Source organism: Aquarana catesbeiana, linkage group LG12 (assembly GCF_042186555.1).
Source record: "Aquarana catesbeiana isolate 2022-GZ linkage group LG12, ASM4218655v1, whole genome shotgun sequence".
In the NCBI taxonomy this organism is placed as follows: domain Eukaryota; kingdom Metazoa; phylum Chordata; class Amphibia; order Anura; family Ranidae; genus Aquarana; species Aquarana catesbeiana.
In genome coordinates, this window is record NC_133335.1 from 179,121,665 (window position 1) to 179,138,278 (window position 16,614).

Below are 16,614 nucleotides of genomic sequence, written 5' to 3' on the forward strand. Positions count from 1 at the left end.
TCCACACGATATGGGGATTACCCAGCTCCCACTACCCATTCTTCTTGATGAACCCTTGAATTCCATTATCTTTGTACCATTGTACTCAACAAAATAATCGGTCATCCTTTTCTATGTCTCTGTACTGATGATCTAAATATTTGTATCTCTGAACCATTTATATTCTTGTGTATGTTCTACTTTCTACTTTATATGAATAAAAAAATATTGAACAAGAAGATTAATAATAGTACATACATCCAGTGTACAAACAGGTATTATCAGCAAAGGGCTCAACAAGAGTCCTGGTGGAATTGAACACAAATGCCTGTGTATACTGTATATAGTTATTAATAGAGAAACCGCCAGATTAATGTTGAAGTCTGGTTACAGGAGCTCCTGAGGATTATCACGATGCAGCATCCATCTCTGTGTCTGCCACCTTAAGACAAGATCAGTGGTGATGGGGAGATTCTCCAGCTGTTGTTCAATCAGCCTGGAATGCAAATTTTCACACGCAGAAACTGTGGTGTGGCACTGGAACTCAGACTCAGCCAATCTGCGCTTTAGTCTCTCACCAGTAGTTTCTAATCTGACACACAACCAGTCCTCCATCTACCAGAAGTGGCTAATGATGATAGAATGTGTCTCCTGTGCATAAGTGTGATTGCTTGGTACAGGTTTAAAAGATGACACCATGTCATTGAGGGATGCTTCAAGCCTTGCTGCCCTCTAGGACTGGGGCTGTCCTGAAGCCACTACAAAAAAACAAACAAAATGGGGTCGCACTAGCCCAGTGCATTATCCCCTAGCATTTATTTAAGATCAACTTCGATGAGCTTGATGAGCAATTTTATGTTACATGCTTGTGAGTATTATTCTTGTTGATATTAAATAAATGCTGTGGGATACTGCACTAGGCTGGTCTGCCCTCTTTTGTTTGAAAGAACAGCAAGGTGCACCAAACTAAGTGTAGTACGTTGAGTCAAACGGGAATCTATTAAAAACATCAGCCAAATGACTACTCACATAGTTTAAAATTCAATGAGCATGTAATACTAGGAGTCCTTGGTCGCTCAGCGAAGCCCCGGGATGTGTCATAGCGTATTCAGCTGTGTTGTCCGGCAGGATAGATGGATAAGCCGACCAGAACCCTGCCTGGCGGTGTGGGAACCAGCGTGGAACACACTCGGAGCCATACCGGAAGTGACGTCAGGATGTGTCAGATGATGCACTTCAAAGCTTCCACTTTTTCATCAGATCTGGATGGCTATTGGGACTGCCAGTCTTATATAGGTTTGCCCAGGACCGAGCCGGAAGAACAATACAGGGTAAATGTGTAAAGCCTGATTTTAAGGGACTATAGTACCCGAGGGTACTTAGCAAACTCAGTCAGGTGATTGCCAGACCGTTGTTCCTAATTTTTACAGACAGTCTATTGACTGGAATGGTACCAGCTGATTGGAGAAAAGCCAATGTAGCCCCAATATTTAAAAAGGGCCCAAAAAACATCCCTGGGAATTACAGACCAGTTAGCCTAACATCAATAGTATGTAAACTCTTGGAGGGGATGATAAGGGACTATATACAAGATTTTAGTAATAAGAACGATATCATTAGCAGTAATCAGCATGGATTCATGAAGAATCGTTCTTGCCAAACCAATCTATTAACCTTCTATGAGGAGGTGAGTTGCCATCTAGATAAAGGAAGGCCCGTAGACGTGGTGTATCTGGATTTTGCAAAAGCATTTGACACAGTTCCCCATAAACGTTTACTGTACAAAATAAGGTCCGTTGGCATGGACCATAGGGTGAGTACATGGATTGAAAACTGGCTACAAGGGTGTGTTCAGAGGGTGGTGATAAATGGGGAGTACTCAGAATGGTCAGGGGTGGGTAGTGGGGTTCCCCAGGGTTCTGTGCTGGGACCAATCCTATTTAATTTGTTTATAAACGACCTGGAGGATGGGATAAACAGTTCAATCTCTGTATTTGCAGACGATACTAAGCTAAGCAGGGCAATAACTTCTCCGCAGGATGTGGAAACCTTGCAAAAAGACCTGAACAAATTAATGGGGTGGGCGACTACATGGCAAATGAGGTTCAATGTAGAAAATGTAAAATAATGCATTTGGGTGGCAAAAATATGAATGCAATCTATACACTGGGGGGGAGAACCTCTGGGCGAATCTAGGATGGAAAAGGACCTGGGGGTCCTAGTAGATGATAGGCTCAGCAATGGCATGCAATGCCAAGCTGCTGCTAATAAAGCAAACAGAATATTGGCATGCATTAAAAGGGGGATCAACTCCAGAGATAAAACGATAATTCTCCCCCTCTACAAGACTCTGGTCCGGCCGCACCTGGAGTATGCTGTCCAGTTCTGGGCACCAGTCCTCAGGAGGGATGTACTGGAAATGGAGCGAGTACAAAGAAGGGCAGCAAAGCTAATAAAGGGTCTGGAGGATCTTAGTTATGAGGAAAGGTTGCGAGCGCTGAACTTATTCTCTCTGGAGAAGAGAAGCTTGAGAGGGGATATGATTTCAATTTACAAATACTGTACTGGTGACCCCACAATAGGGATAAAACTTTTTTGGAGAAGAGAGTTTAATAAGACTCGTGGCCACTCATTACAATTAGAAGAAAAGAGGTTTAACCTGAGACTACGTAGAGGGTTCGTTACTGTAAGAGCGGCAAGGATGTGGAATTCCCTTCCACAGGCAGTGGTCTCAGCGGGGAGCATTGATATCTTCAAGAAACTATCAGATAATCACCTGAATGACCGCAACATACAGGGATATGTAATGTAATACTGACACATAATCACACACATAGGTTGGACTTGATGGACTTGTGTCTTTTTTCAACCTCACCTACTATGTAACTATGTAACTATATATATATATATATATATATATATATATATATATATATGGAAAAAGAGTACAGATAGAGTACAGAGTACAAATAGAGTACAAATTCCACAACACAAAACTAAATAAACATACTTAACACATACATAACGGCACCATTTGACTGATATTCATAAGAGATGATAATAAATTAGTTAAAGCAATTAAAACCACTAAAAGTCATTCACAAAAGAAGAAAATATAAGAAAACCAAAATTACAAAAACAACCTATCTACATGTAAATGGATACATTTCAATAAAAGGGCCAATGAAAAGAGAGGAGGAACAGTAATGAATATGGCCTAGTTAGTAATAAATGATTTGAACCTTAATAAAAGTGGTAAATATTTTTGTAATAGTTAGGTAGCTCGGTGTCACGGGACTAATACTCACCGAGGCCGAGATGCCGAGAGCGGCTCGCCCTTACGACCACGCGCACCCAGACCCCTGAAATGGGTACAGAGAGCTGGGGGCACGCGGAGGCACGGGCTTCCGGGAGGTAGGAGGTCCGGGGATAGGAAGCGGGTGCTCTGGAATCTGTAGGCGGGACCAGGAATGAGGACTGAGCCTAGGCAGAGGCAAACTGTAATTACAAACAGAGGTTAATGTGAAGCAGGCAGATCTAACAGTAGGAAGTCCGTTAATGCAGGCCAAGATCAGGGGTATCAGGCAATCAGATAGAGACAAGTCCGTAATACAGGCAGAGGTCAGGGTATCAGGCAATCCAGCAGAGTAGTGGTTAACAAGCCAAGGTTTGATACACAGAGACAGGCAGGTAGTGGGTTAATCCGGTAGAGTAGTTAGTTAACAAGCCAGGGTTTGGTACACAGAGACAGGCAGGTAGTGGGTTAATCCGGTAGAGTGGTTATTTAACAAGCCAGGGTTTGGTACACAGAGACAGGCAGGTATCAGGATATCACAGGGACAGGGAGACAGGGAGAGCTGACGACGAACCAGCAACCCGACTGGGCACTGGAGCCGTCAGAAATAGTCTCCCTGCCCGGAGAGCGCGTCAGTGTGACGCGCTACCGGGCACCCGCACGGGCTACGGCGCTACGGTGCGCACACGGGAACCGCCGTGCACCCGCGCGCGCCGCACCATCAGGCCGCGAACGGGTGTGCGGCGAAGCGCCAGGCCACCGCGCATGCGCCCCGGAGACGCTCCCTGGCTCCTGACAGTACCCCCCCTCCTAAGGGCGGACACTGAACGCCTAGGCTAGCCATCAATTCTGGATGATCTTGGTGGAAAGTTTGGATTAACCGTGGGGCATGCAGGTTCCTAGCGGGTTCCCAAGAATTATCCTCAGGTGGGTAACCCTTCCACTGAATCAGATACTGTAGCTGCCTGCCCTTCTTCCTACAGCCTAGAATGGACTCCACTTCAAACTCATTTTCGCCATCTATTCTGACTGGAGGAGGCGGAGGCTCTCTTCTTCCCGGAAAAGGGCTAGGCACCACAGGTTTCAACAGTGACACGTGGAACACAGGATGGATCCGATATGTCTTGGGGAGTGCTAGCTCAACAGCCACAGGGTTAATGATCCTCTTGACTTGGAACGGACCGATGAACTTGGGTCCAAGTTTCCGAGATGGCCATGGTAGTCTAAGGTTAATGGTGGACAACCAGACCTCCTCTCCTAAGTTGAACTTTGGATTCGCCTTCCTGCCCCGATCGTACTGTCTTTTGTAATCTTCCTGCGCCTTGTGTAACATATCTTGAATCTTCTGGAAATTGGATTGCAACGAGGTTATCCGGTCCTGAACGGCGGGGACGGTCATTTCAGGAATGTCATTAGCAAAGGACGTGGGATGGAACCCACAATTTGCCCAGAAGGGTGTCTGGTTGGTAGAGGCATGAATTGAATTATTGTATGCGAATTCAGCGTAAGGAAGAAGACTCGCCCAATCATCCTGAGAACCTGAACAAAAGCAACGGAGGTATTGCTCTAACGTTTGGTTTGTCCTCTCCGTTTGGCCGTTGCTTTGGGGGTGATAAGCTGAGGAAAGACAAACATTGATGCCCAGGGACTTGCAGAGTTCTCTCCAAAATTTGGACGTAAATTGTACGCCTCTGTCTGACACAATGCTTCTTGGTAACCCATGGAGCCTCACGACCTCTTTTAGGAAGACATCGGCTGTGTCTACGGCAGATGGAGTGCCCCTCATGGGCAAGAAATGGGCCATCTTGGAGAAGCGATCGACAATGACAAGGATGGTAGAAAAATTTTCCGAGGTAGGTAGGTCGACAATAAAATCCATGGACACATCAGCCCATGGCCGTTCTGGGATGGGCAAAGGTTTGAGCAGGCCCCAGGACCTAGTGTTTTGGCCCTTGTTCCGCTGGCACAGGGAACAGGACGCCATGTGCTCTTTACAATCCCGTCTCCATCCTGGCCACCAAAAAGACCGAGAAAGTAGTTCAGATGTCTTCTTACTTCCGAAGTGTCCTGCCATCTTATGGTCATGACACATCTTGAGAGCTAAGGGCCGAGTCCCTTGTGGGACGAATATTTTTCCCTTGATCCAGAAAAGATCCTCGTATTTCCTCAAAGAGTGCACTACTGGTTCTGTGCACGAGCTGGATGAGGATCTAATGGATGACATTAACCACTTAAGGACCGCCTAACGCCGATTTACGTCGGCAAAGCGGCACGGGCAGGCAAAATCACGTACATGTACGTGATTTGCCTTCCGCGGGTGGGGGGTCCGATCGGACCCCCCCCGCCGCCCGAGGTGGTCCCGTTCTGTTCCCCGGCGATCCGAGATGAGGGGGAGGCCATCCGTTCGTGGCCCCCCCCTCGCGATCGCCGCCGGCCAATGGGAACATTCCTTTGCTGCTGTATGCTAAACAGCAGCAAAGGAAATGATGTCATCTCCCCTCAGCTCGGTATTCCGTTCCAGCGCCGAGGGGAGAAGACATCAATGTAAGTGCACAACACACTACACACACAGTAGAACATGCCAGGCATACAAAACACCCCGATCCCCCCCCCGATCGCCCCCCGATCCCCCCCCAATCACCCCCCCCCCCCGTCACAAACTGACACCAGCAGGTTTTTTTTTTTTTTTTTCTGATTACTGCATAGTGTCAGTTTGTGACAGTTACAGTGTTGGGACAGTTAGTATTACCCCCCTTTAGGTCTAGGGTACCCCCCTAACCCCCCCTAATAAAGTTTTAACCCCTTGATCACCCCCTGTCACCAGTGTTGCTAAGCGATCATTTTTCTGATCGCTGTATTAGTGTCACTGGTGACGCTAGTTAGGGACGTAAATATTTAGGTTCGCCGTCAGCGTTTTATAGTGTCAGGGACCCCCATATACTATCTAATAAATGTTTTAACCCCTTGATTGCCCCCTAGTTAACCCTTTCACCACTGATCACCGTATAAACGTTATGGTTGACGCTGGTTAGTTCGTTTATTTTTTATAGTGTCAGGGCACCCGCCGTTTATTACCGAATAAAGGTTTAGCCCCCTGATCGCCCGGCGGTGATATGCGTCACCCCAGGCAGCGTCAGATTAGCGCCAGTACCGCTAACACCCACGCACGCAGCATACGCCTCCCTTAGTGGTATAGTATCTGATCGGATCAATATCTGATCCGATCAGATCTATACTAGCGTCCCCAGCAGTTTAGGGTTCCCAAAAACGCAGTGTTAGCGGGATCAGCCCAGATACCCGCTAGCACCTGCGTTTTGCCCCTCCGCCCGGCCCACCCAAGTGCAGTATCGATCGATCGCTGTCACTTAAAAAACACTAAACGCATAACTGCAGCGTTCGCAGAGTCAGGCCTGATCCCTGCGATCGCTAACAGTTTTTTTGGTAGCATTTTGGTGAACTGGCAAGCAAGCACCAGGCAGCGTCAGGTTAGCGCCAGTAGCGCTAACACCCACGCACGCACCGTACACCTCCCTTAGTGGTATAGTATCTGATCGGATCAATATCTGATCCGATCAGATCTATACTAGCGTCCCCAGCAGTTTAGGGTTCCCAAAAACGCAGTGTTAGCGGGATCAGCCCAGATACCTGCCAGCACCTGCGTTTTGCCCCTCCGCCCGGCCCGGCCCACCCAAGTGCAGTATCGATCGATCACTGTCCCTTACAAAACACTAAACGCATAACTGCAGCGTTCGCAGAGTCAGGCCTGATCCCTGCGATCGCTAACAGTTTTTTTGGTAGCGTTTTGGTGAACTGGCAAGCACCAGCCCCAGGCAGCGTCAGGTTAGCGCCAGTACCGCTAACACCCACGCACGCAGCATACACCTCCCTTAGTGGTATAGTATCTGAACGGATCAATATCTGATCCGATCAGATCTATACTAGCGTCCCCAGCAGTTTAGGGTTCCCAAAAACGCAGTGTTAGCGGGATCAGCCCAGATACCTGCTAGCACCTGTGTTTTGCCCCTCCGCCCGGCCCAGCCCAGCCCACCCAAGTGCAGTATCGATCGATCACTGACACTTACAAAACACTAAACACATAACTGCAGCATTCGCAGAGTCAGGCCTTGATCCCTGCGATCGCTAACAGTTTTTTTGGTAGCGTTTTGGTGAACTGGCAAGCACCAGCGGCCTAGTACACCCCGGTCGTAGTCAAACCAGCACTGCAGTAACACTTGGTGACGTGGCGAGTCCCATAACTGCAGTTCAAGCTGGTGAGGTGGCAAGCACAAGTAGTGTCCCGCTGCCACCAAAAAGACAAACACAGGCCCGTCGTGCCCATAGTGCCCTTCCTGCTGCATTCGCCAATCCTAATTGGGAACCCACCACTTCTGCAGCGCCCGTACTTCCCCCATTCACATCCCCAATCAAATGCAGTCGGCTGCATGAGAGGCATTTTCTTTATGTCCTCCCGAGTACCCCTACCCAACGAACCCCCCCAAAAAAGATGTTGTGTCTGCAGGAAGCGCGGATATAGGCGTGACACCCGCTATTATTGTCCCTCCTGTCCTGACAATCCTGGTCTTTGCATTGGTGAATGTTTTGAACGCTACCATTCACTAGTTGAGTATTAGCGTAGGGTACAGCATTGCACAGACTAGGACACACTTTCACAGGGTCTCCCAAGATGCCATCGCATTTTGAGAGACCCGAACCTGGAACCGGTTACAGTTATAAAAGTTAGTTACAAAAAAAGTGTCAAAAAAAAAAAATATATATAAAATAAAAAAAAATAGTTGTCGTTTTATTGTTCTCTCTCTCTCTATTCTCTCTCTATTGTTCTGCTCTTTTTTACTGTATTCTATTCTGCAATGTTTTATTGTTATTATGTTTTATCATGTTTGCTTTTTCAGGTATGCAATTTTTTATACTTTACCGTTTACTGTGCTTTATTGTTAACCATTTTTTTGTCTTCAGGTACGCCATTCACGACTTTGAGTGGTTATACCAGAATGATGCCTGCAGGTTTAGGTATCATCTTGGTATCATTCTTTTCAGCCAGCGGTCGGCTTTCATGTAAAAGCAATCCTAGCGGCTAATTAGCCTCTAGACTGCTTTTACAAGCCGTGGGAGGGAATGCCCCCCCCCCCACCGTCTTCCGTGTTTTTCTCTGGCTCTCCTGTCTCAACAGGGAACCTGAGAATGCAGCCGGTGATTCAGCCAGCTGACCATAGAGGTGATCAGAGACCAGAGTGGCTCCAAACATCTCTATGGCCTAAGAAACCGGAAGCTACGAGCATTTTATGACTTAGATTTCGCCGGATGTAAATAGCGCCATTGGGAAATTGGGGAAGCATTTTATCACACCGATCTTGGTGTGGTCAGATGCTTTGAGGGCAGAGGAGAGATCTAGGGTCTAATAGACCCCAATTTTTTCAAAAAAGAGTACCTGTCACTACCTATTGCTATCATAGGGGATATTTACATTCTCCGAGATAACAATAAAAATGATAAAAAAAAAAAAATATGAAAGGAACAGTTTAAAAATAAGATAAAAAAAGCAGAAAAATAATAAAGAAAAAAAAAAAAAAAAAAAAAAGCACCCCTGTCGCCCCCTGCTCTCGCGCTAAGGCGAACGCAATCGGCGGTCTGTCGTCAAACGTAAACAGCAATTGCACCATGCATGTGAGGTATCACCGCGAAGGTCAGATCGAGGGCAGTAATTTTTGCAGTAGACCTCCTCTGTAGATCTAAAGTGGTAACCTGTAAAGGCTTTTAAAGGCTTTTAAAAATGTATTTATTTTGTTGCCACTGCACGTTTGTGCGCAATTTTAAAGCATGTCATGTTTGGTATCCATGTACTCGGCCTAAGATCATCTTTTTTATTTCATCAAACATTTGGGCAATATAGTGTGTTTTAGTGCATTAAAATTTAAAAAAGTGTGTTTTTTCCCCAAAAAATGCGTTTGAAAAATCGCTGCGCAAATACTGTGTGAAAAAAAAAAATGAAACACCCACCATTTTAATCTGTAGGGCATTTGCTTTAAAAAAATATATAATGTTTGGGGGTTCAAAGTAATTTTTTTGCAAAAAAAAAAAAACTTTTTCATGTAAACAATAAGTGTCAGAAAGGGCTTTGTCTTCAAGTGGTTAGAAGAGTGGGTGATGTGTGACATAAGCTTCTAAATGTTGTGCATAAAATGCCAGGACAGTTCAAAACCCCCCCAAATGACCCCATTTTGGAAAGTAGACACCCCAAGCTATTTGCTGAGAGGCATGTCGAGTCCATGGAATATTTTATATTGCGACACAAGTTGCGGGAAAGAGACACATTTTTTTTTTTTTTTTTTGCATAAAGTTGTCACTAAATGTTATATTGCTCAAACATGCCATGGGAATATGTGAAATTACACCCCAAAATACATTCTGCTGCTTCTCCTGAGTACGGGGATACCACATGTGTGAGACTTTTTGGGAGCCTAGCCACGTACGGGACCCCGAAAACCAAGCACCGCCTTCAGGCTTTCTAAGGGCGTGAATTTTTTATTTCACTCTTCACTGCCTATCACATTTTCGGAGGCCATGGAAAGCCCAGGTGGCACAAACCCCCCCCAAATGACCCCATTTTGGAAAGTAGACACCCCAAGCTATTTGCTGAGAGGTATAGTGAGTATTTTGCAGACCTCACTTTTTGTCACAAAGTTTTGAAAATTGAAAAAAGAAGAAAAAAAAATGTTTTTTCTTGTCTTTCTTCATTTTCAAAAACAAATGAGAGCTGCAAAATACTCACCATGCCTCTCAGCAAATAGCTTGGAGTGTCCACTTTCCAAAATGGGGTCATTTGGGGGGGTTTTGTGCCACCTGGGCATTCCATGGCCTCCGAAACTGTGATAGGTAGTGAGGAGTAAAATCAAAAATTTACACCCTTAGAAATCCTGAAGGTGGTGATTGGTTTTCGGGGCCCCGTACGCGGCTAGGCTCCCAAAAAGTCCCACACATGTGGTATCCCCATACTCAGGAGAAGCAGCTGAATGTATTTTGGGGTGCAATTCCACATAGGCCCATGGCCTGTGTGAGCAATATATCATTTAGTGACAACTTTTTGTAAATATTTTTTTTTTTTTTTGTCATTATTCAATCACTTGGGACAAAAAAAATAAATATTCAATGGGTTCAACATGCCTCTCAGCAATTTCCTTGGGGTGTCTACTTTCCAAAATGGGGTCACTTGGGGGGGTTTTGTACTGCCCTGCCATTTTAGCACCTCAAGAAATGACATAGGCAGTCATAAACTAAAAGCTGTGTAAATTACAGAAAATGTACCCTAGTTTGTAGACGCTATAACTTTTGCATAAACCAATAAATATACGCTTATTGACATTTTTTTTACCAAAGACATGTGGCCGAATACATTTTGGCCTAAATGTATGACTAAAATTTAGTTTATTGGATTTTTTTTATAACAAAAAGTAGAAAATATCATTTTTTTTCAAAATTTTCGGTCTTTTTCCGTTTATAGCGCAAAAAATAAATACCGCAGAGGTGATCAAATACCATCAAAAGAAAGCCCTATTTGTGGGAAGAAAAGGACGCAAATTTCGTTTGGGTACAGCATTGCATGACCGCGCAATTAGCAGTTAAAGCGACGCAGTGCCAAATTGGAAAAAGACCTCTGGTCCTTAGGCAGCATAATGGTCCGGGGCTCAAGTGGTTAAATCTGCTTGAGTTAGTCCCAGAAAGTTTTGTGGAGAGAGGATCGTGCTTGGCATTGACGTTTGAGAGTCTGCGGAGAACATCCGAGAGAGAGCATCGGCTTTCCCGTTCTTTGCTCCAGGTCTGTAGGCTATATGGAAGTTGAAACGGGAGAAGAAGAGGGCCCAACGGGCTTGGCGGGGTTTTAGTCGTCTTGCTGTTCGGAGGTACTCTAGATTCTTGTGATCCGTGAAGATCATGACCGGGTGTATAGCACCCTCCAGCAAATACCTCCACTCCTCTAAAGCGAACTTTATAGCCAGCAGCTCCCTATCACCCACGTCGTAGTTGAGTTCCGGTGGACTGAATTTCCTAGAGGCGAAGGCTACCGGATGCAGGATGGCCTTAGGTCCCTGTCTCTGGGAGAGAATTGCTCCAGTTGCGATCTCCGATGCGTCTACTTCTAATACGAAGGGTTGAGTCGGGTCAGGATGACAAAGGATTGGGGCGGAACTGAACAATCTCTTCAATGTTAGGAAAGCCTCTTGAGCGGCTTAAGACCACTGAAAAGAACTGTGCTGACGGGTTAATTGAGTAATAGGTGCCACGATGGCCGAGAATCCAACAATAAATTTTCGGTAGAAGTTGGCGAACCCAATAAACCTCTGTACCCCTTTCTTGTTAGATGGAGCTGGCCACTCCTGGATTGCCTGAATCTTCTGCGGATCCATTGCGACCCCATTGGTTGAAAGGATGAATCCCAGAAACTGAATGGTTGATTTTTCAAATTCGCACTTTTCAGCTTTCAAGTATAGCTTGTGCTGTTGAAGTATGGTAAGAACCTTCTTGACGTGTCTCTTGTGTATCTCTAGCGTGGGGGAGAAGATAAGAATGTCGTCCAGGTATACCACAAGGAAGTCATCCAGGTATTCTCGGAATATGTCATTCACCAGGTGTTGAAAGGTGGCCGGGGCGTTACAGAGACCGAATGGCATCACTAGATACTCAAAATGCCCGAATCTGGACCTAAAAGCCGTCTTCCATTCGTCCCCAGCCCTGATTCTGACAAGATTGTAGGCCCCCCGGAGGTCAAGTTTAGAGAACACCTTAGCTGATCGGAACCTTTGAAATAGCTCAGGAATGAGTGGTAGCGGGTACCGGTTCTTAATTGTGATGTTATTGAGTTGTCGATAGTCCACACAAGGTCTTAGGGTACCGTCTTTTTTCCCAACGAAAAAGATACCCGCTCCGGCGGGTGACGATGAAGGACGGATGAAGCCCTTCTTGAGATTTTCGTCGATATATTGCTTAAGAGCTTCTAGCTCGGTTTCTGAGAGAGGGAATATCCGACCGAAGGGAATCTCGGACCCGGGAAGAAGGTCGATCGGACAGTCATAGGACCGATGAGGTGGTAGGCGGTCAGCCATCTGTTTACTGAAGACCTCTTGGAATTCGAGATACTCGGAGGGTACGTGTTGAAGATTGCCTGTTGGAACGGCCATTGTAGCACAAACTTTGGGAGCCGGAGGCAAACAATGCTGAGAGCAATATTGAGAAGAGAAGGATACTGCCTTAGTGCTCCATTTGATCTGCGGATCGTGAGCCTGTAACCAGGGCAAGCCTAGTATGACAGGAAAGATAGGTGAATGGATCAGGTCGAGCCGTAAGAATTCCTGGTGGCCGGAATCAGTAGTTACTGGAATGGGTTGAGTTTCCTGGGTGATGGGACCTGAGCTAGGAAGGGATCCGTCTGCTAGGTGCACCCGTAAGTCTTGGTCTTTGGTTTGTATGGGAATGTTCAAACTGTGCGCCAAGGCAGAGTCTATGAAGCAACTGCACGCTCCCGAATCAATGATGGCCTGCAGTCGGGTCTCCCCTTCCGGAAGCTGTAGGGAGATAAACAACATCACATAAGTCTTGGGAATATCATTGTTTGGATAGTTCAACACAACTGGCTGAGGAGACTTACTGGGCCTGATCGGACAGCTGCGCAGGAAATGGCCGGTTCCTCCGCAGTAGAGACATAGGTTGGACTGTCGCCTGCGTTGCTTCTCTTCGGAGGTTAGTGGACCCCGAACCAAGCCGAGCTGCATTGGTTCGACCTCGGGGCCTGGTGTAACAGCAACCATAGTTGAGGTTGGGGTCTGTGCGGAGTGGGGTCTTGGTAATGCCCAGGTGGGTCGTGGACCTTGGAAACGCTCTGAGCGTCGCTCCCATAGTCGCCTATCAAGTTTCGTGGCTGCCTGAATGAGTTCTTCCAGGGAAGCAGGGGTTTCCATCCTAGCTAATTCATCCTTAAGTGACTCGGCCAGGCCTTGGCGGTATTGATAGCGTAGGGCCGGCTCGTTCCAATTTGTATCGGCCGCCCATTTGCGGAACTCCACGGTATAGTCCTCAATAGGTCGTCTTCCTTGGGAGAGATGGTGCAGGATGGCCTCAGCTGTAGCCATACGCTGCGGATCATCATAGAGCTGGGACATACTCTCAAAGAAAGCCTCGATGGTGTTCAAAACAGGACTGCTCTGTTCCATCAAGCTGTGGGCCCACGCTTGGGGTTCTTCGGAAAGTAGGGAGATCGCAAATCCCACCTTAACGATTTCTGAAGAGAAGGTTCTCGGTTGGAGAGCGAAGTAAAGGGAGCAGGCATTCTTGAAGGCCCTAAACTTCTTACGGTCCCCCGAGAACCGTTCGGGTGTAGGGACCCTGGGTTCCGGAAGTGCCATGACGACAGTGGGGTTAGCGGAGGCCTGCGGAAGCGGACCTCCACTGCTGAGTGCGGGAGCTGCGGCTGCGGAGGGTAGTGACCCTGTGATCTGCTGAAGACGGTTATCAATTTGGGTATAACCTTCCTGCAATTTCTGTACCGAGTCCGCAAGGGTAGATACCTGTTGGCACAGGATCTCCAGAGGAGAGCGCGCTCTGTCGGCCTCGGACATCTGGCTGGTTCGTACTGTCACGGGACTAATACTCACCGAGGCCGAGATGCCGAGAGCGGCTTGCCCTTACGACCACGCGCACCCAGACCCCTGAAATGGGTACAGAGAGCTGGGGGCACGCGGAGGCACGGGCTTCCGGGAGGTAGGAGGTCCGGGGATAGGAAGCGGGTGCTCTGGAATCTGTAGGCGGGACCAGGAATGAGGACTGAGCCTAGGCAGAGGCAAACTGTAATTACAAACAGAGGTTAATGTGAAGCAGGCAGCTCTAACAGTAGGAAGTCCGTTAATGCAGGCCAAGATCAGGGGTATCAGGCAATCAGATAGAGACAAGTCCGTAATACAGGCAGAGGTCAGGGTATCAGGCAATCCAGCAGAGTAGTGGTTAACAAGCCAAGGTTTGATACACAGAGACAGGCAGGTAGTGGGTTAATCCGGTAGAGTAGTTAGTTAACAAGCCAGGGTTTGGTACACAGAGACAGGCAGGTAGTGGGTTAATCCGGTAGAGTGGTTATTTAACAAGCCAGGGTTTGGTACACAGAGACAGGCAGGTATCAGGATATCACAGGGACAGGGAGACAGGGAGAGCTGACGACGAACCAGCAACCCGACTGGGCACTGGAGCCGTCAGAAATAGTCTCCCTGCCCGGCGAGCGCGTCAGTGTGACGCGCTACCGGGCACCCGCACGGGCTACGGCGCGCACACGGGGACCGCCGTGCACCCGCGCGCGCCGCACCATCAGGCCGCGAACGGGTGTGCGGCGAAGCGCCAGGCCACCCCGCATGCGCCCCGGAGCCCGGCGAGCGGAGACGCTCCCTGGCTCCTGACACTCGGCCAATCACGTTGGCAACTATTAATAACAACTGTATTTATAATTTTTAGCTGTTTACTTACCACCCTACAGGATGCAGGTGGTGAAGTCGCAAGAGATGGAAAATGACCTCAAACGTCTGAATAATTATTTAAAAGTATCAGTGGAAGAATTATACATAGGGGACCAATGTAATGAAATTATAAAATATGACACAAAGACTATTCAAATAACTGTGTTTACTTCAATTTCCTTGTTGAGGACTTTTGGACCCAAAGTATCTAGGGTGTAAATCCAAAAGGTTTCTTGTTTACATAAATGGTGGAAACGTTCAGGTGGTAACTATTTTTCTGGTATAGACTCAGTGATCCATACCTGGAGTTTGGCAACAGCCTTATGATGGTGTTCAGCAAAATGAGGTGGGACATTATATTCGGGATTGCCTTCCTGGACAAACCGTCGGGGCTCTCCGAACCTTGCCAGCAATGTCCTGATGGTTCTACCAACGTAGAGCATACCTCTCGGGCAGGACAGGCAATACACAACATGTCTTGGAGCAATTGTAACATGAATTAACCACTTGCCCACTGGGCACTTAAACCCCCTTAAACCAATTTTCATCTTTCAGTGCTCTCACACTTTGAATGACACTCATTCATGCAACAATGTACCCATATGAAATTCTTGTCCTTTTTTTCATACAATACAACTTTTTTGGTGATATTTGATCACCACTGGGTTTTTTATTTTTTGCGCTATAAATGAAAAAAGACCGAAAAATGTTGTAAAAAAATGCATTTTTCTTAGTTTTGGTTATAAAATTTTGCAAATTAGTAATTTTTCTTCATACATTTTGGCCAAAATTTATACTGCTACATAAAAATAACCAAAATAAGTGTATATTATTTGGTCTTTGTGAAAGTTATATAGTCTACAAACTATAGTGCCAATCTCCGAAAATTGATCACACCTGATGTACTGTCTCATTTCTTGAGACATTAACAAGCCAGGAAAGTACAAATACCCCCAAATGACCCCCTTTTGGAAAGTAGACATTCCAAGGTTTTTAGTATGAGGCATGATAAGTTTTTTGAAGTTGTAATTTTTTCCCACAATTCTTTGCAAAATAAAGGTTTTTTTTTCTTTTTGTTTTTTTTTTCACAAAATTGTCATAACAACAAGTTATTGGGTAGGATCACTCGTTTACATCAGCGGGTGTCCCCGCCCTTGGCTATATAAGAGCAGGCAAGCCGCAGGAAAAGTGGGGGGACGAGAGAGCGCCCCTCCTCCTGAACCATACCAGGCCACATGCCCTCAACATGGGGAAGATGCTTTGGGGTCCCCCCCAAAGCACCTTGTCCCCATGTTGATGAGGACTAGGGCCTCATCCCCACAACCTCTGTCCGGTGGGTATGGGGGTCTGCGGACGGGGGGCTTATTTAACAAGGGGGCCCCCAGATCCCGCCCCCCATGTGAATGGATATCGGGTACATTGTACCCCTACCCATTCACCAAACAAAGTGTCAAAAAAGTAAAAATGATAGGAGACAGTTTTGGACAATTCCTTTATTAAAAAAAAGTGTCCCACAATGTCCATCCATCTTCAATCACAGCGCCGATGGACCAAAAAAAAGGAAAGACTCCACCTCCATCAGAGGGGGGGCGGGGTCACCCATTTACCAGGGCCCCACCCTTGACTATATAAAAGCTATCAGCGCAAAGAGACTGCAGTTGGCGGGACGCCTATCATCGAGGCAGAGTTGTTATGATTTTTTTTGGTCCGTCGCCGCTGTGAAAAATGTAAAAACGTACCATATAGGTTTATTAAGGTTAAAAGATTGCACTTACAGAAATGCTGATAAAAATGGTCAAAAAAAGAGCCGGCCGCTTGCGAACACCCATCAAC